The sequence below is a fragment of the Erythrolamprus reginae genome, chromosome 1 (assembly GCF_031021105.1).
Source record: "Erythrolamprus reginae isolate rEryReg1 chromosome 1, rEryReg1.hap1, whole genome shotgun sequence".
Taxonomy (NCBI): Eukaryota; Metazoa; Chordata; class Lepidosauria; order Squamata; family Dipsadidae; genus Erythrolamprus; species Erythrolamprus reginae.
Window position 1 is genome coordinate 97,975,326 of NC_091950.1, and position 26,662 is coordinate 98,001,987.

At 40.3% G+C, this 26,662-nt stretch overlaps 1 protein-coding gene across 1 annotated transcript in view; it reads right to left on the reverse strand.

Annotated features, from left to right (window-relative positions):
• The window catches only part of TSPAN18 (tetraspanin 18), a 215,966-nt gene that overhangs the window by 76,219 nt on the left and 113,085 nt on the right, over window positions 1-26,662 (reverse strand). Inside the window, exon 3 of the mRNA XM_070760586.1 lies at window positions 21,718-21,848. The gene's annotated coding sequence lies outside the window, so the exon portion shown is untranslated. The remainder of the gene's footprint in view (window positions 1-21,717; window positions 21,849-26,662) is intronic.

A 26,662-nucleotide genomic window follows, 5' to 3' on the forward strand; every position in this document is an offset into this window, starting at 1 on the left:
CATGCCTTAATAGATTCGGATACAAGTGTATCCTCTGTAAGCTAGCTTGGAGACATAATGACACCATGAAGAAGGGCAACTGAGAATGCAAGAGAACACTTCAGTTCCTTCTTAATTTTTCTTTCCAAATAACACATCATACATGTAAATCAGAAAAGACTGAAGTCAAAGCTGCATGTGCAGTGGGTGATGATGTGATTATAGGGTGTCAGAGCTAAGGAAATCTATCAAGAATTTGAACTTGAAAGTGAAAACTTGACTGTCTTTTGTTCTATTAACATCTACTGCATCTTTCCTAATTAGGGTTAAGAGCTACAAACAGAACTATCTGTAATTAATGTCAGTGGCCATTATGTCTGGATATCAAAGGAAGAACAAATGATATGTTTGCAACCTCAAGGTTAAATAGCCATAGTTTTAAAAACCACTGTAGAGATTTACAGCACTTGTAATTATCTTATTGAAATGCCTGGCATTTAAAAATGATTTTCTTGTTAGTCTATGTTAGGCTAACCTAAAATGTATTTTATTATAAAAATTGCTATGGTTCAACCCTTAAACAAATTATTTAGAGCCAGCAAAGACGATGCCATATAGAGTCTTTGGAGAGGGGCGGCACACAAATCTAATTAATTAATTAATTAATAATAATAATAATAATAATAATAATAATGTATCTATCATATTGACCCAGATCTCCGCTGACAAATTGACTTAGCCAATCATGTATATGTGTATGCATATGTTCATTTATGTACTCTTTTGTTTTACACGTTGGCATAACATATAAAGTGGAAGTTATTTCTCTATTAATATACTAGGAAAAGAACAACATTAAGGCAGTAATTGTTAATGCTATTATATCCCTTTGGTTGATGCAGTCTTAAATTCTCAATTCAGTTTATATTAACAAATGATTAAATCTTTAAATTAGAGCCACAAAATAATCTCATTTTTCTGAACAACACTAATTATGTTACCTTTTCTTAGGTGCCTGCTTTCTACAATAATTGGTCATTTAAGAGGATTAAGTGAACACCACTAGCCAGAGGTTACTTATTAGCACAAACCTGTGCATCATTGTTTCTACATACATGCACACACACACATACAAACACACCTTCTCTATTGCTAGGAATTTTTATTCCAATTCAAACCGAAATCTTCCAGAATGCTTAATCCTTGGGCTAACGAAATACTTAAAATTGAGAAACTATTCGCAATGGCTTCTACTGTAAATGAAATATAGGCATTATTTGTGGGAAATGTTATGATGCTAAAAAACAGTCAAACACAATCCAGAGCAGACTATTTAGAATTCTGCTGTCTCTGACTGCTGAAGATTATAAGGAGCAAAAGGAGCAGAGTAGCGATGGGTTGTTCCCAGTTTGGACCAGTTCTTAGAAGCAGAAGCGTGGGCGGTGGGCGGCTCTGCCCACCAACACAGGATGCTTCTGCACATGTGCAGAAGCTTCTGTGCAAGCACAGTAGTGTCGCGCATGAGCATATGCGAGAACCAGTAGTAAAGGATTTTAGAACCTACTTCTGTTACTGAAACAGAGCCTGAAACTAAACTTGCCTATCAAAGCAATTTGCAGCCCTTACATTATTTAATTATATCCCTCAATTACACAAAATGTCCAGAGGGCCAGATAAGCATAGGCTTCTCCTTCAAAACTCTTGCATAGCTATTAATCTCCTCTGCTAATGGAACCCAACAATATAGGCGAACTTGGTTCCCTTGATCTTTCCATTTACAGAATCATAGGAGAAAAACTCGCAAAATATAAGGTCTCATTATAACATCTGTCCTTTACTAAAAAGCATGTGTGGGAATGAATAGAAGACCTAACAATTCTAATGGACGTACCCAAGTTCTGTAATGGCTGAATTTAGCTGGAGGTTAAACTTATAAGAGTCACCTAGCCCAGGGTTGTCAAACTTGCAGCCCATAGACCAGATGTATCATTCAATAGCTACGCCCATCCTTGTTTTAGCGAATGGGGAAAGAATTGTGATACATCACATGACGACAACCTGATGATGTAAGTTTGAAACCCCTGATCTAGCCCCAGCAGAAACAAATCTACTAGAAAATTTATTGTGTAAACATGCACATAGAAGTAACGTTTTCCAACAAACATTATTATTATGACTCTTCGTTCGTTTAAATTGAAAGGAAAATGCTGTTCAAAGCAAGATATTTGTTTCCATAGTTCTTGTCTGCCAATTCCTCAAAGCAGGGATATCTTTTTCTGGAATTGCATAGCAGCTGCAGAGATAGCCACACAATCCCAGCAAGAGAAACAACTAGGCTTCAGACAGGTGAAAAGTTTGTTTTGTGAGGAGTACCACATACTCCAAAGCACCTTTGCCTTTGAAACTGAAGTCCTGCACAATCCTAATTTCTATACCACAAAATCTTGGATTGCAAGATGTATAATCAGAAACAAGACAGATACTGCTGTGGTAAGTAAAGTCCAAGGTACTCATTACCAAAAAGCTATTCATTACCTAAAAGTTAAAAGCGTGTGTCTGGAAGTGATTACATTATCAATGTTTCCCCACTTCAAATTGCACCCAAATTATGGTGGTAGGGGTTTTTTGAAGGGTGCACTGAATTAAAGTATTGTTGGTACCCCTCAGAAGATTTTGGAGTTAATTTCTAACTGTCTTAAGATAATTCATATCTTTACAAGCCTTAAGAGAGAGATATATTTACCATTAAAGGGGGGGGGGGACTAGTTATGAAAGCCTCATATAACAGTAACAAGATAATATTAAATTACAAACTAAATACCTATGAAAATTGTATATTTAGAATCAGTGATAGCTTATTACTGCAATAGGAGATCATTTCTTCTCTACAAGCAGCCACTGGTATTTTCTCAGGAGTATGCCCAGACCTCTGGATCAGATTTTGAAGGTCTGTGAAGAGGATCTAGAATTGAAATTTGGGTAAAGTGTGTTCCATCTTTCATATGGGTTCACTACTTGAAAAAGGTGGTTGATTTTTATTTTATTATTTAAGGGGGGCGTGGGGTGGTTGCCTGCTTAGATCATAAAGCTTACCCCACAGAACTCTGCCACCAACAGGGTGCCATGATTGTAGCACAAAAGAACTGGATTGACCCATGAAGTGCAGGAAAACAACCAATCCAAAGAAGCAAATTAACTTTATCATAGCCATTACCCTTCACAGCACGAATGCTATTCAATTAAGCAACTCATCACCCGGCACAATTCATTGCTAGTGAGTTGCTAGAGGAAAAAATAAACCCAAGCATAAATTCAGCCCAGTGACATAGATGGTATTTGCAGATAACTCCTAGACTGAAAGCATATGACAGCAGAAGAGATTCAGCCCAGACAAGTACAGAAGGACCCTTAGTCAATCAATGGCCCTGTCTGGCAGCCGACATACATCATACTATGTAGAGAACAACATTCCCTCTGAATATTCAGAATCCTTGTGCAGTCACACAAGCAATTCATTCAATCCCAGTGCAGAGGATTTCATAGGCAAGCACTTTGTTTTGATAAGTGACACAGAAATTCCTACATTTCTTTCTTTCCATTTTTTTAACGGAACAAAATATCAGAATATTTAAGAACAATATGATGTTCTTTCACAAATGAAGTATAGGGAAAGCTATCTCCCTTTGTCTAACAACAGGGTCAGTCCTGATACCTATTTTACTTGTGATAAACTCCTCCAGTTGGATGACTGCCAAATGTTCTAACAATAAGAAGGGGCTTCCCATTATTTCTGAAATGGAAACCAGTTTATTGCTACTGCTTGTGGAATACAAAAGAGCAATAAACATTTAAAGGCATCTGGCACAGGTGTCTTAATTTAACACATCTTAAAGCCCATGTCCATGCTATTTCACCTAAACATTTCACATAAAGTGAAACTGGGAAATACAGTGATACCTTGTCTTACAAACGCCTCATCATACAAACTTTTCGAGATACAAACCCGGGGTTTAAGATTTTTTTGCCTCTTCTTACAAACTATTTTCATCTTACAAACTCACCGCCGCCACTGGGATGCCCCACCTCCAGACTTCCGTTGCCAGTGAAGCACCCGTTTTTGCGCTGCTGGGATTCCTCTGAGGCTCCCCTCCATGGGAAACACCACTTCCGGACTTCCGTGTTTTTGTGATGCTGCAGGGGAATCCCAGCAGCGCAAAAATGGGCGGTTCACTGGCAACGGAAGTCCGGAGGTGGGGTTTTCCAGCGAGGGGAGCCTCAGTGAAATCGCAGCATCGCAAAAACACAGAAGTCCGGAGGTGTGGTTTCCCATGGAGGGGAGCCTCCGGGAAATCCCAGCAGCGCAAAAACTGGCGCTTCGGCTAGCAAAAGGGGTGAATTTTGGGCTTGCACACATTAATTGCTTTTCCATTGATTCCTATGGGAAACATTGTTTCGTCTTACAAACTTTTCACCTTAAGAACAGCATCCTGGAACCAATTAAGTTTGTAAGACAAGGTATCACTGTAGTTCCATTTGTATATTGGGGCATATTTTGCTCTTCTTTCTGTAAAATCTCTAAATTCGCCTGGGAAGACTTTGAGTCACAATAAAAGTTGTGGAAAAGCAGAAACATTGAGAAAGATTGATTGTATTAGAACAGGTCTCGAGATATACCAGTCCTCAGAGTGACTACTTGATCTGGTGGTTTAGGAGACTTTACCAAGACATTTATTTCAGAGGAATGGTGTGGCCATTTTTGACTTACAATTAAAAAAATCACACATAATTCAGTATGCTAAAAAATAGTTGACTGACTCTTTCTGTACCTCTGTAATGACAATTGCTTCCATTGTGCCAGAGGTGGAAAAGGGATGAATATAAATCAGCTAAAAAGAATTATTCCCTTCCTATGGTCTTCAATTAAAGCAATCATTTTTATTGTTTTTATTATATAGCATCTTCAATCTATTCATCTCTGTTCATTGAGGTTTGTTATAATGACTATAGTCTAAATTCCTTTGTAAGTATTAGTATTAAGTATTCCTTTTAAGTATTAGGTCCTCCCTGCACAGTACAATTTCAAGAGCCATTGGTTGGGAACCTATGGCCATCTTTATTTTAAATCTGAGTTTTGATTAACAAGTGTATTATCAGCAACTGAAGAATTCTTTTTTTTAATACCAGAACCAAATCAGGAATGGGAGTTGAAGTCCACAAGTCTTAAACTTGCCAAGTTTGAAGACCCTTGCACCCCTAATCCCAAAACCAGAGGTCTTCAAACTTGACAGCTTTAAGACTAATGAATTTCAACTCCCAGAATTCTTCCTCCAGTCATGTTAGATAGGATAATTAGAGGGCAAAAACAATTCTGGGGTGGTTTTTATGCAAAAATTGGGTGGCAAAGAGCATGGGGAGCCTGCAGAGAGTTGCTGGGAGATGGCAGAAATGGCCCCATTTTTGTGAAAAAATGGGCAGAAAATTATCTGGTTTTCACATAAATTGGGCCATTTTTGCCATCCCCCAGCACCCAGGAACTCTCTGCAGGCTTCCAGATTCTCTGTCCAAAATTGGGACGCAGGGGCAGGGCTTCGGCACAGCAAAAATGGCTGTATTTGGTGTATTCTTTTAGGGTGGAAAAAGGTGCTTCTTATGTTCCAAAATGTACCTGAATTTCCCTGTGGTAAATATTTCTGGGAATAAATATTATTTTTCTAATAATTCCTAATAAATATAACAAATGAATTAAACATTATTTCAACAATTCTTGATTGCTTGCAAGGTTGAGTATAAGTTGTTCCAATTTTAATGGCATTTTTCTAATCATTTACTTCTCTTGAGATTTCATGTTTGATCATGTTTTTCTTTAAATGTCATTTCATGTTTACCACTGTTTTGCAGTTGATCCAGTACTGAATATATTTTTTATGAATATTAAAAGACAGTTGGAGGTTTTTTTTGTTTCAAAAGTTGAAAGGCTACTTTAGGGACTTTATGCAAATACATGCTGGTACCTCCTCAAAGAAGCTGTACCTTTTCTTGAAGCACTTTGGTGCATCTTGTTGACATATCTTTGCTTCAAATGTGTATTTCTGGAATTGCGTGATTAATGTACAAGCCCAGAAAAAGATGCAGCTTTCTTTAAGGAAGCGTCAGTGGGTAAGCTAAACCACATATGCTCATATCCAGATTACCTCAGGGACCGCCTTCTGCTGCTGAATCCCAGCGACCATTTAGGTCCCACAGAGTGGGTCTTCTCCGGGTCCCGTCAACCAAACAATGTCGTTTGGTGGGACCCAGAGGAAGAGCCTTCTCTGTGGTGGCCCCGGCCCTCTGGAACCAACTCCCTCCAGAGATTTGAATTGCCCCCACCCTCCTTGCCTTTCGAAAGCTGCTTAAAACCCACCTCTGCCGCCAGGCATGGGGGAACTGAGATACACTTCCCCCTAGGCCTTTACAATTTTATGCATGGTATGTCTGTATGTTCCGCCCCGAGTCCTCGGAGAGGGGCGGCATACAAATCTAAATAATAAATAAATAAATAAATAAATAAATAAATAAATAAATAAATAAACAAACAAACAAACAAACAAATAAATGTATGATTGGTTTTTATATAATGGGTTTTTAACTGTTTTTAGTATTGGATTTTGTTAAATACTGTTTTATTGCTGTTGTTAGCCGCCCTGAGTCTGCGGAGAGGGGCGGCATACAAATCCAATAAATAAATAAATAAAATAAATATCCATTTGTCAGCTTTGGAGCTGAAGTACCACTTTCTAGATTTTTTTAGCCCACCAACTTTTATAAGTAACTCAAGGCAAAGAACATACACAATACCTTCTTTCTCCTGCTTCTCCCACAACAGCTACATAAGGTAAGATTAAGATAAAGGAAGTCAAGGAGGTCGAACTCAATTGCGTCACATGATGTATTGTTACATATTTTGGGTTTGTAGAACCAGATTTGGTGTGGCTGTGCGTGACACATCAGGCCTGTAGGCCGCCAGTTTGATAAGCCTAAAATAAATGATCCAAAGTCACCAAGATGGCTAAGGAGGGATTACATCTCACAGTCTCCTGGTTTCTAGGCACCTTAACTGTTGTGGTTAGCTCTGGCCCAGCTCCTGCCCCAAGGACTGTGGATGTGGGGGAGACACCCACATGCTGCAGGCCTGTTTTGCTCCCGGTGGAATCTGCTGATGAAGGCTCCTCTGACCAAGAAGACGTGAGTGACAGGGAGGAGGAGAGTGTGGCAGACAGCTCAGAAGGAGATCAATTATCTAGCTCCCGCTTGGATTCGGAACAAGAGTTAATAATGCAGCCACGCATGCGGAGAGCGATGCATAGGCAGCAACAACTGAGAGATTATTATCAAAGAAAATGAGGTCACCTGTGGTTGGGTGGGGCTGTGGTAATTAGTGAGGCTGCTATAAATAGCAGCCTGTGGGTTTGGCCATTGTGGAGGATTATCTGATCCTTGTGTTTAGTGACTACTTAACTGACTTTGACCTTTGTGTGCTGATTTTTCCCCGCTTTCAAACTAAACCAGAGCAAAGTGTGTTTCTCTTTGTGAAAGAAGTACTGTGAATTGCCTCACAGCTGCAAGCTAAGTATCACAGAACTGATAAGGGACTTGTACAAATTACCAGTTTGTTTGGAGACAAGTGCTCTTTGCTATACCAAAAGAGTGCTTCGTTTATTTGCATTTTCGGTATAAAGAACATTGTTTTGAATTTTCAAACGTTTGTGTGTGTCTGAAATTGTATCTGTGCATTTTCGTGAGGATTCTACCAGAGAGCTCGATAGAACATTAACCAAACTGGCTTCATTAAAGAATTTTGAATGATACAGTGGAAAAAAGATCCAGAAAACAAAGAAGCTTCAAGGAATGGATATATCAGTACATTTTTAATGTAAATCAATCTAAGTAAATCAATCTAATTCATCAATATGTTAACATTACTAATTAGTCTGCCTACATCATACATACACATAAACACACACCTTGGGCAGTAGTGCGTTCTAAAACCTGAGCTTTTAGAACGCACTACATTAGAGTTTGCTCACACGCATATGCACAAGTGTCCCAGGTGGGGTGGGCAGAGGCTCCTGCTGTCCCTAATAGTGCATAGAAATGGGCCGAACCAGGAGCATCCCACAAATTTTTAGTTTCATATTTTTAAAATATTTGGTATACATGTTACCATCCAGTAATTCTGCATACTAAAATGCAAACTTGTTATTTAAAATTTTCATCATAAAAGCTCTTCACAATTTTGGAATCTGGAAAATTTAGTGAACTGCAAAATAGAAAGGAAAGATCATTTCTAAAACATCAATTAGATTTGAAGAAGTAAACTGGCTTAGCCAGTTAGAAGAAATTCCTAAGAAAAACAATTCCACTTGTTATAAGAACGCTTTCATCAAAACAAACGGAATACTGAATTCTAGGTCCGTAACAAAGAGTTATGATTTGATCAAGTGTTAAATGAACTCTCCACACTACTTCTGGCAGTAAAATATGTCCTCTTACTTTATCTTCCTTTAAGGATAAAAATTCAATTTGTTCAAATAGTAGTAAATAGATCTTGACAAATGTATCTACAACTACATAAATAGTATCTAGCCAACACTGCTCATGTGGTGTCATCATTATGGATTGTATCTCTGAGAAAATGCATTAGATCAGTGATGGTGAACCTCCCCCCCCTCCAGTGCCGAAAGAACGTGTGTGTATGCTATCGTGCTTGTGTGAGTGCCCACACCCATAATTCAATGTTCAATGCCTGGGGAGGGTGAAAAGAGCTCCCCACCGGACGCCCTCTGGAGGCCGGAAACGGCCTGTTTCCCAACTTCTGGTGGGACCAATAGGCTCGTATTTTGCCCTCCCCATGCTCCAAAGGCTTTCCTGGAGCCAGGGGAGGGTAAAAACACCCTCCCATAGCATCTGTGCGAGCCAGAAATCAGCTGGCCGGCACATACATGCACATTGGAGCTGAGCTAGGGCAGCTGCCCCGAGTCTACAGAAAGGGGCAGCATACAAATCTAATAAATAAATAAATAAATAACAGCTCACATCCCAACAGATATGGTTCCGTGTGCTACCTGTGGCACCAGTGATGGGTTTGCCATCACTGCACTAGATTAAGGACAAAGGCAACAGAAGAAGGTTAATGACTTATATCATTAAGTGAACAGGAGCTTCTAAAATCTTGCAGGCTATTACTTTATCTGATCTGAAAAGACAATCTCGTAGTCCTTTCCTCAGGAAAATAGGACCATTAAAGTGAAGGAGAGGGGAAAATAACAAAATAAATACAACCTTTAAAGCACTTAGGGTTTAATACTGAAAGTGGCAATTGAGTTTCTGATTATTAAGAGCAACAGGAGGAAGATGGTTAACAGCAAGGAAGCAGTTTTCTTACCTACATTCAGACCCATAATTCTAATACTTTTGGGGATAAATGAAGGACAGAGGGAAAGTAAGCAGCAAATCAGGGATATAAATTAGATCTGACTGAGAGGTGCTCTATCATTCATGAATTTCAGATTCAAGTTTCTAGTTGTGTGATTCAGTTTCTAATTGTGTGATTCAAGACTCTTGGAAGCTTCTGCCTCACAACCCACAACCCAGCTGCTTTGGCATAGAGTAGTGATGGCAAACCTCTGGCACAGGTGCCACAGGTGGCACACGGAGCCATATCTGCTGGCACACAAGCCATTGCCCTAGCTCAGCTTCAATGTGCATGTGTGTGTGTCGGCCAGCTGATTTTGGACTCACCTGAAGGCTCTGGGAGGGCATTTTCGGCTTCCAAGGAGTCTCTGGGAGGATTTGGGACAGCATTTTTGCCTCTGGACACTGAGGAGGGCAACAAAAGGACCTATCGGGTCCACCAGAAGTTGGGAAATGGGCTGTTTTAGACCTCAAAAGGGTCTCCAGGAGAGGAAGCCATTTTTGCCATCCCCAGGCACTGAATTATGGGTGTTGGCATTCGCACATGCACGATCAATAGCGCACACACACACACACACACTTTCAGCACCTGAGAAAAAAAAGGTTCGCCATCACTGGCTTAGAGGTTGAGCTCTTGCCTCGCTATCAAGAGGTCATGAGTTCTATCCTAGGTAGAGACAGGTGTAAGGCGTGTTGTCAGCTTTCAGAAGCCTCTGGGGGGATGGGGAAGGCAGAGATGGAACAGCTTCCAATCTTCCATTATTCTTTGAGATTTCATTTTTGTTGATCATATTTCACTAATCACTTCAGTATGAATTTAATGACTTTATTTCATCTTAAACATTAAGTCTACTTTAAAAATCTTCTTGTCTCATACACATTTAATAAATAAAATAAAAAATAAAAAATAAATATTATCAATCGCTTACATATGAATACAACTTTAATCTTAGCTCATTGTGTCTAAGATTACCAAATCTTCTTTTTCTGATGAACACTGATGTACTGAAGATTTTCAGAGTGCGATAGGAGTTCTTTAAATTACCACTTCACTACTCAGCAAGTTAGTGGTTAAAAAAAGGAAATACTAGTAGACACATGAGAACTTGTTCAAGACACTAAATCTATGGGGGTGGGCCAGAATTAATTGTTTCCATTCACAGCTAAAACATTGATTCTTCATCTGCGCAGACAATATAAATATTTCTCTGCAGATGGAGATTTAATTCTTCTTTGAAAATAATAACAAAACAACAAGGCAAACTATCACACTGTAAAACTGTCAACTCGTGGCTACTGGTATACCAAAAGAAGATGTAAGAGTCTTGGGACTCTGAGGCATGGAGCCAGGTTACTTCTTCTCTCATCTTGCTTTATAACTCTCAGGATTTCAATAATCTACAAGGAAGGGGTGATGTAAAGTAGGGGGGGGGTGGAGGGAAGAGATATTACTGCTGCTACATCATCTTGAGAGAGTACTAGTGCCAAGTCTCCCATTCAGCTGTGGAAACTAAAAACAGGAGCAAGATGAAGATCACATTACCATTGCAACAGCACTTATACTTATATATCACTTCACAGTGCTTTACAGCCCTCTGCATCTATAAAACCAGGGGTGAAAACCAGGAGGTTCTGACAGGTTCCAGAGAACCAATAGCAGAAATTTTGAGTAGTTTGCAGAACCGGTAGTGGAAATTTTGAGTGGTTCAGAGAACCAGCAAATACCACCTCTGGCTGGCCCCAGAGTGGGGAAGGAATGGGGATTTTGCAGTATCCTTCCCACTAGAGTGGGGTGGAAATGGAGATTTTGTAGTATCCTTCCCCTGCTATGCCCACTAAGCCATGGCCAAAGAACCGGTAGTAAAAACAAAATGGATTTCACCACTGCATGAAACAATTAGCTTTAGTTTAGAAATTCTTGGTTGCCAAAAAGAGGAAATTCAAGAAAATTAAAATGTATAACATCTAATCATGAATGTACAAAATGGTGATTTTTCAAACATGCAATCCTGTGCTTATGCAATCATTTTGTAAATAAATAGAAAACTATACTTGCTTGAAAACAAAAACCCAAATTTTTTCATCTTGTATGAGAAAAGAGAAAAGGGAGTGTTTCTATTTCTACCAGCCTAAATTCCAGTTTGGCATTTTGTGTGAACAGTCTTAATCTCTATGTTACATGTTTTAGTTTCACATAAGTAACTAAATAACTTAAGCACATAAATAAATTCTTGAGGGTAAGCTGAATGCCTGTGTATGAAATGTACACCCCCTACTAGCTATTCTCACAGCAGCTCAGCCCTCCACTCCCCCCACCCCATCACTACAGTTTGAATGTACAAATCCTCAGCCACAATTGATTTATCAATTTCTTTTTCTGACCCCCCTAGGCCTTCTCATCCTTTCAAATCACTTATAGTACTTTAGTCTAGACAAGTAACCACAGTTAAAATGTCAGTGAATGTAATGACTTCAGCTAGCTGTTCAAACACTGCAGCAGCCTACCTTTGAAGGGACGAAAAGTGGCAGACTCAAATGAGAGGGGCTGATTTCGCACTGTGAGAGCAAAATCCTTCAGAGTCAAGAGCATTCAGACAATTAGGTATCCACCAAATCACACTGTTTTAAATGGCAAAGTTTTAAAAAATGGCAAAAGTATGAAAAAAAAGAAAGGGGGGTTATAAAGAATAATGTTCAGATTCTCTCTTTTATTTTAATGAGCCATGGGAATTCTATTGTAGACTACTATTATCTGAAAGTATACGATTCAAAACAACATACAGCACAGGCTGGCAGTTTCCAAATGTTCCTGGTCTATACCTCTCATATTTGATGGAGAGGGTTATATTCAGCACACGCAGAAGCAAAATACAGCACCGAAACATGGACAGATTTGTTTCTCAACCTGCAGTTCTGCATTAATCGCTTTTCCATTGATTCCTATGGGAAACATTGTTTCGTCTTACAAACTTTTCACCTTACGAACCTCATCCCGGAACCAATTAAGTTCGTAAGATAAGGTATCACTGTATTTCAGCAAAATTATGAAGCTGGTACCAAGATCTGCAACTAATACAACCTCACAACAAAAAGATACATGCTATCATAAGAACTGTATACATCTTTGGGCCATAACTTACATCTTCCATATTAGGTACAGGCAACTATAGACTAACTTTTATTTTGTTCCAATTCCTTGCCCTGTCACTATAGGTTTTCCGCAGTAGACAAAGAATTGATTGTTCTGAATGGCTCAGATTGTATCATTTTTTTAATAGCTGGGCACCTTGTTATTATGAAGCAATCATTCATTTTTAAATTGCAAGGGATTTCTGAAGATCCTACTAGAAACAGATAAATTCCCTAAAGATTTCAAAGTTTCTGTCCTCTTCATTCTGCTCAACACATTGGTGACTCTGTCGTAATTGGCAACACCTCCTGCAGCAGAAAATGATCAATTTCATGTACATAGGAGGGATATTTTTAAAAGGGGTGGGTAAGACAATGTCCTGTGCTCTGTGGAAGATGTTGTTCTTCAGTAAGAAGGTGGGATTCATGTGCAAGACTACCTTCTCTGCGTGAAAGATGCATAGGTCATCACTTACTGACAAGGACGCTATTTCTGACACTAGTTCAGGCTTGGCCCTAGTCTGGCCGAGGTAATGGCTACTAAGAAGGCCACTTTGCACACAAGGTGTCATAATGAGGCCTCCTTGAGAGGTTCGCATAGTGCTCCCGTGAAGGATTTCAGTACCCTGGACAAGTCCCAAATCAGGTAATGATGTATGACTGGTGGGCCCAGAATAGTAGCCACTCTAAGGAATCTGTTGATGATGGGCTACTAAGCCCAATGGGCCTGATGTTATGACAGGAGCTAGAGCTGCCATTTGCAGCTATAGCTACAAGGTGTCGTAGGCTAAGGCCCTTGTCTAAATCATCCTGAAGGAACATCAGGACTTCAATTTAACTTGCTTGTGATGGTACTACTCCCAGTTTGTCACAGCAGCAGCAGAAAGCCACCCAAGTGGCACTGTAGATTCTGGTTGTTGACGGTCTCCACCAGAGCCTTGTGGCAGAATTGAGTTGAAGGGAGGATGGACAGAGAAGGGTAATTTATGTCTTAGACAGTGAATATCCAATGAATTTGGGGTTTCTGTGCTAGCCCAGGCTGGCCAGAGTCGAAATTAAGATAGCAGAATCAAAAATAATCTGTTTACACTAAGAATTGAGAGTTCAATCAGGACAAATTCAAAATGGCAGCATGATACCGCTCACCAACTGATAAAACAAAGTGATGCTGGTGTTTCTTTTCTGATTCAAAAGGCAAAGGGCCAGCCAGCTGCAGTAATCTTAAGTAAAAGTCTCTGGCAGCCCCTAGGGATCAAAGAAGACAGAGGAAGGGAGTGCTAAAGTAATTTTAGGAATCCGAGGGTCCCTCCCCCACCTCTTAGCACTGTATGAACAACCACCTAGGCCTTGAATGCCTCCCCAACTAGTTAAGCTGGAACAAATTCACATTAGGGAGACAAGCAATATATTCTCACTATACTGTAAAAGCTAATAAATTTCTCATCTAGGAAGAGCTGTAGCACAATGAGAGACTGAAGAAACGAACTGGAGAAGGGAAGAACAACACCACTAGAAGCTTTGACAAGGCCAAATCACTGAACAGACAGGATTAACCCATGCATGGCTCTATATCCACCATGAGAGAGAATACAGTGGTTTACTTTGCATAGTCATACTTAAATTTTTGATAACACAAACATAAATATTGAGCTTGATCCTTTGAAGATAAAATCATTAGTCTATACAATTTCTTAACAAATCAGTCATGCGATAACACTTTCTATTACTTTAAGCTTACCCAAGCAAACTTAGTCACAGGTTTAATTAACCTTGGGTAAGTCTTCAGAAGGTTACAGTTATTAAAAGCTGCTAATTTAACTCAGCACATATGCTAATTTGTTCTGTAATCCACCTCACTTTGTAAGCATATGTGTTTAGGTGACACAAAATACACAAGAAAATCCTTTAAGCATTCCCAACTTGTAGGTCAATCATAAACACATCCATTTGAAATTTTCCATTTCATTTGATGCGAACTTGCCTTACTCTAAGAAAATTTTAGACTAAACTTGGGTGAAATGTGTTAAATGAAGCAGATAGAGCACTGTAAATAGAGCAGCTGCTTGAAGTTGTTTCCAGAAGAAATGGGGTTTTCTCACTTCCTAGGGCAAAGCAAAGCAGCACTGCTTTATCTCTATCTTCTTTATAGCCACTTACAGCCTTCTTTTGTGCAATTGTGTACTTGAAAAAGACTGAGAGGAACCTTTTCCAACAGCAATGGCTGAAAGCTCTCTAGAGTGGGCTGTGGCACATACTGCAGGCTGAATATATGCCATAATAATAATAATAACCATCATCATCATCGTTATTATTATTTAGATTTCTATGCCGCCCTTCTCGAGGCGACTCAGGACAGCATACAACATCATAAATGGAACAATGTGTAAATAAATCTAAATGACTATAAAAATTATACAAATTACTAAAAAGTATTAAAACCCCATATACAATCATAGGCATTCATTCAAATCAATCATACATGGTATCAGATGGAGACAATCTCACCATTCACGGCCCCCATGCCCACCAGCAGAGATAGGTCTTGAGAGCTTTACGAAAGACCAGTACGTATCTCTGGAGGGAGTTTGTTCAAAATTATGTAGCTTGACCCCCTTGTGAGTAACTCAGCAAAATTATGCAGCAACTACTGAAGCCACACAGCCTGGATTTCTGTTTTGCATACAAAAAATTATTCAGGTTGTACAGTTTAATAACATATACGAATAACTTTGGCAAATAGGATGAAGAGACACAACCAGAGCAATGCTTGGAGATAAGGTATTTGAAAGTACGGTAACACTGTAAAAAATAACTTGTGGACTGGTCATCACACTTATGACAGTCACAGCATCCACATAGTCATCCAATTGTGATTCAGGTGCTTGGCGATTAGCATGTATTTATTATGGTTGAAGCACCCCAGGGTTATGTAGACAGCCAGTTTCAAATGAGCAAAATCAGTGAGGGAAGCTGGGTTTTCTTAAACAACTGTATGATTTGCTTAACAATTGTGTGATTCGCTGAACAATCGCAGCCAAAAAGGTACAGTCAAAATAATTGTATTGCTTAGCAATGAAAGTTCTGGTCCTAATTGTGGCCATAAATTTATTTATTGGACTTATATGCCACCCTTCTTCGAGGACTCGGGGCAACTAGCAAAATCAAGGACTAACTGTATTTTAGAATATACAACATTTGTAACTAGATTGAACAAGCCAAGTACTAAAATGATGCTTATGGAGATTCTCAGTCACCAAGATCATGGTTGGAAAGGTGCTTTTTCAAGAACAACTGGGCTTTCTGTTTTTGTCTTTGAAGAAGTTTCGCTACTCATCCAATCAGTTTGTTCAGCTCTGGCAGGATGGTCACTCTATTCCCCACCATCCAGTTAGATCTAAAGAAGCTTCTTGTAGTGTGATTGGTCAGCCAGTTTTGAATCCCTCTGGTGGGTGTTGTCTAACCCTCATCTAGTAGTATTTTACTTTATCTAGTAGTAGGTTATGGTCTACTTTATCAAATGCTTTACTGAAGTCCAAATAAATTATATCAACAGTATTCCTCTGGTCCACTAATTTTGTCACTCTGTCAAAGAACACAATAAGATTAATCTGGCATGATCTGTTTTTGACTTTTGACTTCATAGCTTTAGCATAAGTTAGCTTAAAATCGCATCGAACTATAGGCATAAGTCCACTCAAAGTTATTATTTTAAATTTCATTTACTTTAATGGGAGCACTTTATATGGCTACCCTTCATTCCCACCAAAAACAAGTGTTTGATATGGAACTGATTTTAGTTTAGAGCAGCGGTCCCCAAACTACGGCCCGCGGGCCATATGCGGCCCGCCGAGGCGATTTATCCGGCCCGCAGGGAGCACACGAGATTTTATCAATAGATATAATAAGCTCCCGAATCTCCTGTCCATTCACCGCGGGCTGCTGCTGAGCAAGGAGGCGGTGCAGAGGCAAGGGGTGGGGAGGAAAGCGGGCCTGCAATTGGCCCCTTGCAGGCCCGCTTTTCTCCCCGCCCCTTGCCTCTGCACCGTCTCCTCCTCACCTCATCCTCCGCGGTGAATGGACGGGAGATTCAGGAACCCCCCTGAATTTGCCCGAACGGAGGCGGCGGCGGCTTCAAGGGACCAACAGCTGGTCCTTCTCGGCGCTGCGTTGCTGCAGCCTCCGAGCTCCGCTGGGCACTGTTACCTCAGCTGTGCTGAGAGAGAAAGAGAGAGCGGAGGGCGGCTTGCCGGTCCACGCCCCCCTGGATGAGCGGCCCCGCATGGCCCCAGCACCGGACTTTGCCGTCGCTTCTGCCCCCGTCCGGCTCTCCAGCAAAGAGTCCACCCCTTTGCCCACCACGGCGCCCAGCGCCTGGCCCCAGGCCACTGCCACCTCCTCCTCCTGGTAGTGCGCCCAACCTCTTCGTGCAGGAACGGGTGGTGGAGTGGAAGTGGTTGGACTTATCTACACGCGCGCCTGCTGATTTGGAAGAGGGGAAAGAAAAAAAATCTGCGCCTCCAAAGAGAGTAGGGCGGGGGGGAGAAAGAAAAAAAAGAGCTCCAACTTGGCGGAAGGCAGGAGGGGAGAACCGAGCGTGCTGCAGCAAGTTTGCTTGGCGAATAGGTGGCTACTCCTTTCTGGGGCTTTTTTTTCTCCCGCTCCACCACCCCTTTCCGAATGTTGTTTGCCGCTTAGGAGTGACCCTCTCTCAGGCTTGTTGTGGATGTGGCACGGATGAGGGGAAAAGCCGTAAGCGCGAATTAGCAAAACCAGTTCAACCTCTTCTTCGCCTCCTTACGGACTACTGAAGAAAAAAGAAGCTTCGTTGGGATTTTGGCTCTCCACAGAGACTTTTCAAATGTGCTTTTCAGGGCAGCCGGGCTTTTCCCCTCATCTGCGCCGCATCCAAAACAAGCCCGAGAGAGTGTCACTCCTAAGCGGCAAAGACGGGGGTGGTGGAGGGGGAGAAAAAAAAAAAGCCCCAGAAAGCCAAGCAAACTTGCCGCAGCACGCTCGGTTCTCCTGTCCTGCCTTCCGCCAAGTTGGAGCTCTTTTTTTCTTTCTCCCCCCCCCTCTTTGGAGGCGCAGATTTTTTTCCCCCTCTTCCCAATCAGCAGGCGCGCATGTAGATAAGTCCAACCACTTCCACCCCACCACCCGTTCCTGCAGGAAGAGGTCGGGCGCGCTACCAGGAGGCGGCGGAGGAGGCGGAGGCAGCATGGGGCTGGGCGCTGGGCACCGTAGAGGGCGAAGGGGTGGACGTGACTGCTGCCTCTTAGCTTGGAGAGCAGCCCCGCATGGCCCCAGCACCGGACTTTGCCGTCGCCTCTGCCCCGGTCCGGCTCTCCAGCAAATAATCCAAAGGGGCGGAGGCGACGGTGAAGTCCGGTACTCTCCGCTCTCTCTCTCTCTCTCTCTCTCTCTCTCAGTGCAGCTTAGAAGTAACAATGCCCAAGAACAGCAGCGGAATTTGGAGGCTGCAGCAATGCAGCACCAAGAAGGACTGTATGTTGGTCCTTTGAAACCGCCGCCGCCTCTGTTCGGGTGAATTCAGGGGGTTAGCTGGAGAGCCGGACGGGGGTGGAGGCGGGGGTGGAGGCGACGGCGAAGTCCAGTGCTGGGGCCATGCAGCGCTGCTCATCCAGGGGGCCATGGACTGGCAAGCCGCCCTTCGCTCTCTCTTTCTCTCTCTGTTGCCAGCATGGTGTATGAGAGAGAGAGAAAAAAAGGAGGGGAGAGAGAAAGAAAGATAGAAAGTGAAAGAGAAAGAGAAAGAGGGAGAGATAGAAATAGTGAGAAAGAAAGAGGGAGAGATAGAAATAGAGTGAGAGAGAAAGAAAGGGAGAGGGAGGGTGAAAGAGGGAGAGAGAAAGGAAGAGGGAGAGATACAAAGAGGGGGAGAGAGAGGGAGAGATAGAAATAGAGTGAGAAAGAAAGAGGGAGAGATAGAGAGGGAGAGAGAAAGAGGGAGAGATAGAAATAGAGTGAGAGAGAAAGAAAGAGGGAGAGGGAGGGAGAGAGGGAAAGGGAGAGATAGAAATAGAGTGAGAGAGAAAGGAAGAGAAAGAGGGTGAAAGAGGGAGAGAGAAAGGAAGATACAAAGAGGGAGAGAGAAAGAGTGAGTGAAAGAGACAGAAAGAAAGAGAAGAGAGAGAGAAAGAGGGAGAGATAGAGAGGAAGAGAGAAAGGGGGATAGATGTAAAGAGAGAGAGAAAGAGAAAAATGAGAAAATTATGAAGAGAAAACGAGGGAGAGGAAAATGAAACAAATGAGAGAGAAAAGAGAGGGAAGAGAGAACTAGAGAGGAGGGAGGGAAGGAAGGAAGGAAGGAGAAATGGAGGGAGTTTCTTGATTTAAGTTTAAATTTACTTGTTCATAAAAATGTATAAATTACTTTATTACTTAATTACTTCTTATTTTAAATATTGTATTTGTTCCCATTTTGTTTTTTACTTTAAATAAGATATGTGCAGTGTGCATAGGGATTTGTTCATAGGGGTTTTTTTTATAGTCCGGCCCTCCAACAGTCTGAGGGACAGTAAAATGGCCCCCTGTGTAAAAAGTTTGGGGACCCCTGGTTTAGAGTATATTTTGACAATAAATGCTGAGGTATTTTTATACTGCTCAATCACAAATGCATTTTAATAATAGAAAATTATTTCAATTACTATCATCTCAGGCTCATTCTAAGGCAGTAGAATTTTTTGGGAATGATACATTTCAGTTATTTTTAAAAAAATCCATTACTTTTCCTTTTAGTCTTTATATCCAAAGATCTTCTTACTTAAAACACGCCTTCACTTACATAGATTCTTTAAATGTTCATGGTTTGTTTTAGTAGAAAGGAACTCGTGGGTCCTTTTTAAAAATCTCTGAAATTGATGATTATTTTAAGAGCCGTAACAAGTAAAGAAACAAAGAAAAAACCATTCAATTCATGGAGAAGATGGCCACAGCACTCCCATGTAGTCTGTTGTTTGGTTACAGTAAGAGTGTCAAACTCAAAGCACAGGGGGCAGATCCAGCCCAGGGGGTACTTAGATGTTGCCTGTGGGCCCACCCTGAAAACAGTGAAGAATCGGCCTGTGATGCTTCTGCCAGAGAAAATGGGTTCCGGAGTTCCACTTTGACTGCCACGGCCTCCTGCAATCCTCTGCCAGTGAAAAGTTAGCATGGAAGAGCCACATACGTTTTCAGTGGCAGAAGGTTATAGGAGGTTGTGGCGGCTAAAAATGGACCTCAGTAGCTTTTGTTTTGCTGGCAGAGCCCTTGGGTCACTACAGGCACCCCTGACAGGAGTGATGTTGAGTTGGCCATGCCCATCCTAATCATTCCCACCCTAATCATGCCCACCCTGACCCCCCCCCCAAAGTCAAATACAACCCTGATGCCACCCTCAATGAAATCCTGATTGACACCTTTGGGTTAGAGTAGCATATCACAAAGAGCCACATGATCAATTGATCTGTAGTTTTTAGAAATGAAGGGGCCTTTCCCCTCTCAGTGCAAGTCTTATTCATGTGACCTGGCTATTTTTCTTGCTGGGGGGACAGACACACACAACCCACAATTTGCACATGGACCAGCTGAAAGGAAAAAAAAATATGTTGGATGCTTTGCCTATTGGGAATGGCCTAGAATAAGATTAATAAATTTGATCTTTTATTCAACTACCTCTTTTCCCAAAAACCATTTGAGGTTCACATTATTCTTTTAAGACAAGCCATATATTAACAGAATACATTTTCAGTAATAACAAAACAAATATGAAGGCACCAGCATCAACTAAGCATTTGATAAAAGTCAAAAGTTGCCTCCTCTGCTGCTAGAGGTAAGCTGTCATGGAATCCCTGTTGAAAATGCCATTTTGTTTAATGTGTAGCCTTTAGACATCTTAAGTGGTACTACAATTATGCCATTGAAATGCTAAAAAATCTATACATGTAAATATTAGATTGCAAACTCCTACTGCTTCCCTTTGTTGAAAACAGCAGCATCAATACTTCTACACTGACAGAAAATATTATGTATATCTATAGGGAAAATTCCCAAGGGAAAATCCTAGGAAAAAGCAAGAAGAAATAATATAGAAAAGATTTTTGCTGTGGTTAACATTTCATAATAGAACATGGAAAGAAGGAACAAAAGAATAAGAAATCTAGCATAGGTCAATGGAACTTCAATGGTTCCCACTGAGTTTTCCACACAGTTAAAGTGACTGCATTTTTTAAAGATACTCTGGTGAGAAGTATTCCAGAGAACTATTTGTATCTGCCAAGTCACATGTGATATTAGATCTAATTTCATGTGATCTTTGGTCTCATTTAAAATCTTGTAGGTCTGTTCAGATATCTACCAAGATCTGTCTGTTTCTTTCTGGCAAAAAGGGAAAGAAATAGCAATACACTTAGATCTATAAACCGCTTCATGCCCTCTCTGAGCAATTTATAGAGACAGCATATTGCCCCCAACAATTTGGGTCCTCGTTTTACCCACCTTGGAAGGGGGAAGGCTGAATCAATCCTGAGCCTAGTGACATTTGAACTGGCAAATTTCAGGCAGTCAGCAGAAATAGCCTGCAGTGCTACACTCTAACCACTGTGTCAGATGAAGTATTTACAAACACCACACAATCAATAAATTAGTCCTGTACAAAACCCATTTGATCAGCCTGATCTTTTTAAAAAAGATGCTGAGCTTGTCAGTTGGAAACCCAAGCACCACAGAACCAGGTGAGCTCCCATTCCTACCCCAGATCTTGCCCACTTAGCAGTTGAGAGTAGATAAATAGGTACCACTTCTGTGGGAAGCTAACAGTGTTTTGTGCACTTTTGGTATGCTGGCCACATGACCACAGAAAATATATTTGGCCTATAGTGGCAGCCAAGTAATAGAGAAGCATCACACCTTAGAATCAGATATGAATGGATAAGGGAACCTTTACTTTTTCTTTTATTGAAAAGTTACTCTTTATATAAATGAACAGTGATATATTTTTCATAAACCCATATTTGTACTTGTCCCTTTTTTCTGGTGGTGGGTGTGTAGACCCAAAGAGGTATACAAGCAAATGCATTTTATGTGATGAAGATACCTCAGCATAAACAGGACAATCTTTAAAAGCTTAAGAGCAAAAGTTGAGCTTCCATCTCTTACCTTAATCTTGGGGGCCAGATAATTTTGACTCTTGAGTTAAAGATTTCTTCTTTCCCTCAAGTCCAACTGATATAAAGATGGATTGAACAGGAAGCTTGTACACGAGTAAGCATAAGCAATAGTGAAATGCCCTGTGGGGAATAAGTGGGAAGAAAAAAAAAGAAGACATAGTGTTTAAGAGTCCTTGGAGAGGGACAGCATATAAATCCAATTAATAATAATAATAATAATAATAATAATAATAATAATAATAATAATAATGGAGGGAGGGAGAGAGAGAGAAAGAAAGAAAGAAGGAAAGAAAGAAAGAAGGAAGGAAGGAAGGAAGGAAAGAAAGAAAGAAAGAAAGAAAGAAAGAAAGAAAGAAAGAAAGAAAGAAAGAAAGAAAGAAAGAAAGAAAGAAGTTCTAGTCCTGCCTTAGGCATGAAAGCTGTTTGGCTGATTTTTGGTCAATTTTTCTCTCTAAGTGCAACACATCTCATCTATTGTTATTGAATAGAAGGAGGAAAGAATATTAGGTATGTTCTCAACCTTGAGTTACATATAAAAGCTGGAATTTTAAAAAATGTCAAAGCACTGCCACAAAATTGGGATTTTACAGTTTTACTGGCCTTCGATCTCTACGTAAGCTATCATACTATAAACTTTGCAAAACAAATCTTGACATCGACATCAAAACTGAAAGATTTTATCACCACCTTTCTTTTTCAAATACTTTCCCAACAGACCTTTCTGTTTAAAAGGAACGGATTTAAAAGAAAATGAGTTTAAAAAAAACAACAAAGAGGGAGGAAGATGTACATAAAAAGATATTTTTTAAAAAAATTCTGCCTCTAAAGATATTAAGGGGGGCAAGGCAGTGAAGGTTGGGTTTTCCTCTTATAATGATTTATTTTAAAAATGGAATACAGACAACAATAAGTTTGCATTGGCATCCTTCAGTCTCGAAAGACTATTGTATAGTTGATTTAATTAACATCGTGAAATATAAATAGCAACCAGAATAAAAATACAATAATAATAACAATAATAACGACTGTTTGGTTTGGTGGCATCAGTTTCTCAGGTAGAAAATTCATACAGAGAGGGGTAAGGACAGACTAGAAAATTATATAGGAAGCTCACTTCCTGTTATTCAAGATACTGTTTATAAGCGCTATGTACTTAGCGCTGAAAGCATTGTTAGACATCCCACACACCCACTTCATGGTCTGTTTCATTTGCTCCCTTCTGGGAGGAGGTTTTGAAGTATTTCTAGCAGGACTACCAGATTTTGTAACAATTTTGTTCCTTATGCCATCTGTCTGGCAAATTCACAATGTTAGTCTTTCTCGCCACGTACATGTATATATTCAAACTAGGCCGTGTTGTTTCTCTGTGTCATATAATATATGTGAGTATGTGGGTACTGTAGATGCATAAATGTGTGTTTATTTATTTTGTCATGTTTATGTAGTGTATATTGGAGATGATGATCCCTGAGAACTGTATGCATCAAAATTTCATTTTAATGTATGCCGATTAAAGTGATAATAAAGTTATTCTATGTCAATATTCTATTTTTTCCGGTAATTGGAAATAGACAGTAAAAGAATTATTTCAAAAGAGTGTGTTTTTGTAGGTAAGCAATTTGCATAATGCCCAGTTCTCATAGACCTTGGGAGACTAAAGTCAACTAAAGACAACTAAAACTTGAGAACACAATAAGAAGTATAAAATAAGCAAAATAAACAATACGACACTCGAAGGAGCTCATCCCACAAGGACAATAGCAAAAGCATTTAGACTTATATACCACTTCACAGTGCTTTACAGCCCTCTCTAAGCAGTTTACAGAGTCAGCATATATTGCGCACAACAATCTGGATTCTCATTTTACCCACCTCGGAAGGATGGAAGGCTGAGTCAACCTTGAGCCTGGTGAGATTCGACCTGCCAAACTGCTGGAAGCTGGTGATCAGCAGAAGTAGCCTGCAGTACTGCACTCTACTACGAGCTCTGCTACCAAGAAAATGTTGCCTCCGAGCTCCTGACAGTAGCATTGTTTAATTGAAAGAACCTGGAGCATGCCAAGCCTGTAAGTTTCAATCAACCAAATAGGATAACACCCATTAGTTGTTACTAAGGGATTAATAGCTGTCCTGAGTAGGTTGAAAAGGGCAGCATAGAAATATAAATAAGTAAGTAAGTAAGTAAGTAAGTAAGTAAGTAAGTAAGTAAGTAAATAAATAAATAAATAAATAAAATAAATCCTTACTCTTATCATTAACTCTAGATTCATCCTTTCATTTTAAGAAAAGTTTACCCATACAGTATCCATTCTTAATATAAATTTCTTTCCATACACATAATTACCGATATTCTCTGAGTTCCAGGTTCAATAGAGACATTTATTTATTTAGCATACAATGTCAGGGAATCGACGCAATGCGGTCCTGATAACCTTAATTGCTCATTCATTATGTTTAGAGGTCAATTTCAATTTATTTTCCAAAGCACCAGACAGCAAGACAAAAAAACAATGGATTGAAACTAATCAAGGAGAGAACCAACTTGAAATTAAGGAAAAACTTTCTAACCGTGAGAACAATTAACTAGTAATGACCTATAAAGTAATGACGTATAAAGCCCTAATGACCTATAAAGCCCTACATGGCATCGGACTAGAATACCTGCGGGACCGCCTTGTGCCGTAAGAATCCCAGCGGCCAATCAGGTCCCACAGAGTTGGCCTTCTCCGCGTCCCATCGACTAAACAATGCCGTTTGGTGGGGGCCAGGGGAAGAGCCTTCTCTGTGGTGGCCCCAGACCTCTGGAATCAACTCCCTCTGGAGATTCGAATTGCCCCTACTCTTCCCGCCTTCCGCAAGATGTTGAAGACCTATCTATGTCACCAGGCATGGGGGGAATAACTATCTCTTCCCCCACCACGACCTTTCTCCTGACTGTAATACATGAGAATGGTATGACTGTGCAGTAATGATTGTTATTAATATTTATGGGTTTTAAATTTCGTTTTTTATCTAATATGGGATTTGTACTCTGTGTATTGTACTGTTGTTGTGAGCTGCCCCGAGTCTTCAGAGAGGGACAGCATACAAATCTAATAAATCTTAATCTATAAATCTTAATCTAGTAGAACAGCTTGCTTTCAAAAGTTGTGGGTGCTTCATCACCGGAGGTTTTTAAGAAACTAGACAGTCACTTGTCTGAAATGGTCTAGTCTCCTGCTTGAGCACGGAACTGGGCTAGAAGACCTCCAAGGTCCCTTCCAGCTCTATCCTGATCAATTGATTGTCTTAATGACACTGGAACTGCTGGCCAGAAATGGTCTAGACTGCAGAGGTTTGAGCCTGGTTCCTGTTGCTGGTTCCCTAGCTCCTGCCCACCTAGCAGTTTCAGCTAGCAATGCAAGTAGATAAATGCGTACCACTTTGGTGGAAAAACCTAACTGCACTTGTGCATGCACAGAAAGCAGAAACAAGAGATGGACCCCGCCAGAAGCAAGCCAACCCAACATGAGATGAGACAAAATGAGACTGATGAAGACACCTGGAAGAGCCAGCAACCCAAGCACTGCTGGTCAGCTGGAATAAGGTAGTTCTCCCCTGTGATGTTCCAAGGATAGACATTAAGCACCAAACAGAATTGTACAATTTTTCTTTCTGTGTGGCTGCAATGGCTGTTTTAGTCTCATTAGAGATATTTTAACTTATATTTGTTTTATGTAAGACAGTTTATGCTAAGTGTTTTTATTAATTGTGACAGCATTGAAACATAATTAATAAGAAAATAAAAGCTTTTCTAAATGCATTCCATATTTGGGAAGTGTAATTTAATATCACACTTTACTATTATATTTATTTCAACTTTGTATTAATGTAGGCTAATGCAATTCAATTGGGACTAAAATGGATTTATAACTGGTTTAGACTAGGTGACATGAGTTAAAGGATGCTCAAATGTTTTGCAATACCAATACATGTGTGTGTATGTCAATACCATCGGCATGTACACACACACAAAATAGATGTCCAATCAATTTTGAAGATGCTTTCAGAGGCCTACTAGATGCAAAATATTATTTCTGATGAATTAACTGTATTCTGAAAAACCCTGACTCATTTCTTTTCCAAAATTATCCTATCTGTTGTTCTATTCAGTTCATGTATGTAACTCTAAGAACATGCTAACTTTCAAGTATCAAGATGCAGAAACACCATGGCCAATGTCTATGATAGCTAAGGATTACGGGAACTAAAAGACAGTATTTGAAGGTACCACTTTGTGGAAGGATGTTGTAAATAAGTACTACAGTAACTCATTTGATTGAGTTTTGTTTCATTTTGAACCAAGCAGTATATGTAATAGGCAGAACAGCTATGCTGTACAAGCGGGACTGATTCCACTTCTTGTAGATGCCTTTCATTTACTAGAAATTGGTAATGTTGCTTTCTGCCCATGATTTCCTGAAGCACAGGGAAAAAAAGAGAAAAACTATTGAAAATATAGAGATAAAGAGAATGCAGCTTGATCCCCACAGGATATGAGAAGATGCAATTCATTACCTCAGATGGTTTTTAGTGTTTCTGCAAACCCTCAGCTTCCCTCGAGTATGTTGATGCCATACTTCTTTAGCAGTTTAACAAAGAAAAACAAAGCTGGCTGGAGACTAGTCTAAACCTCCATTATTCCAATATTTCATTTATGCCATTAAGTAACAGAAGCAGCAACAGCTATGCTGTTACTCAGTGCTGGGCGGCATTTATTACTCTGAGCAGCCAAAAGACAATATCCTTGGCACTGGAGAAAAATGGCCAGTGCTTAATGTAATGATGGAGTGTATTACATTAGATCCATGTCATACAAACTGGTTATAATAATTGCTTTCTTACATAAACAAAATGAGCCCTCCTCTATCCATCGTGTCTGACACTTCAAAATG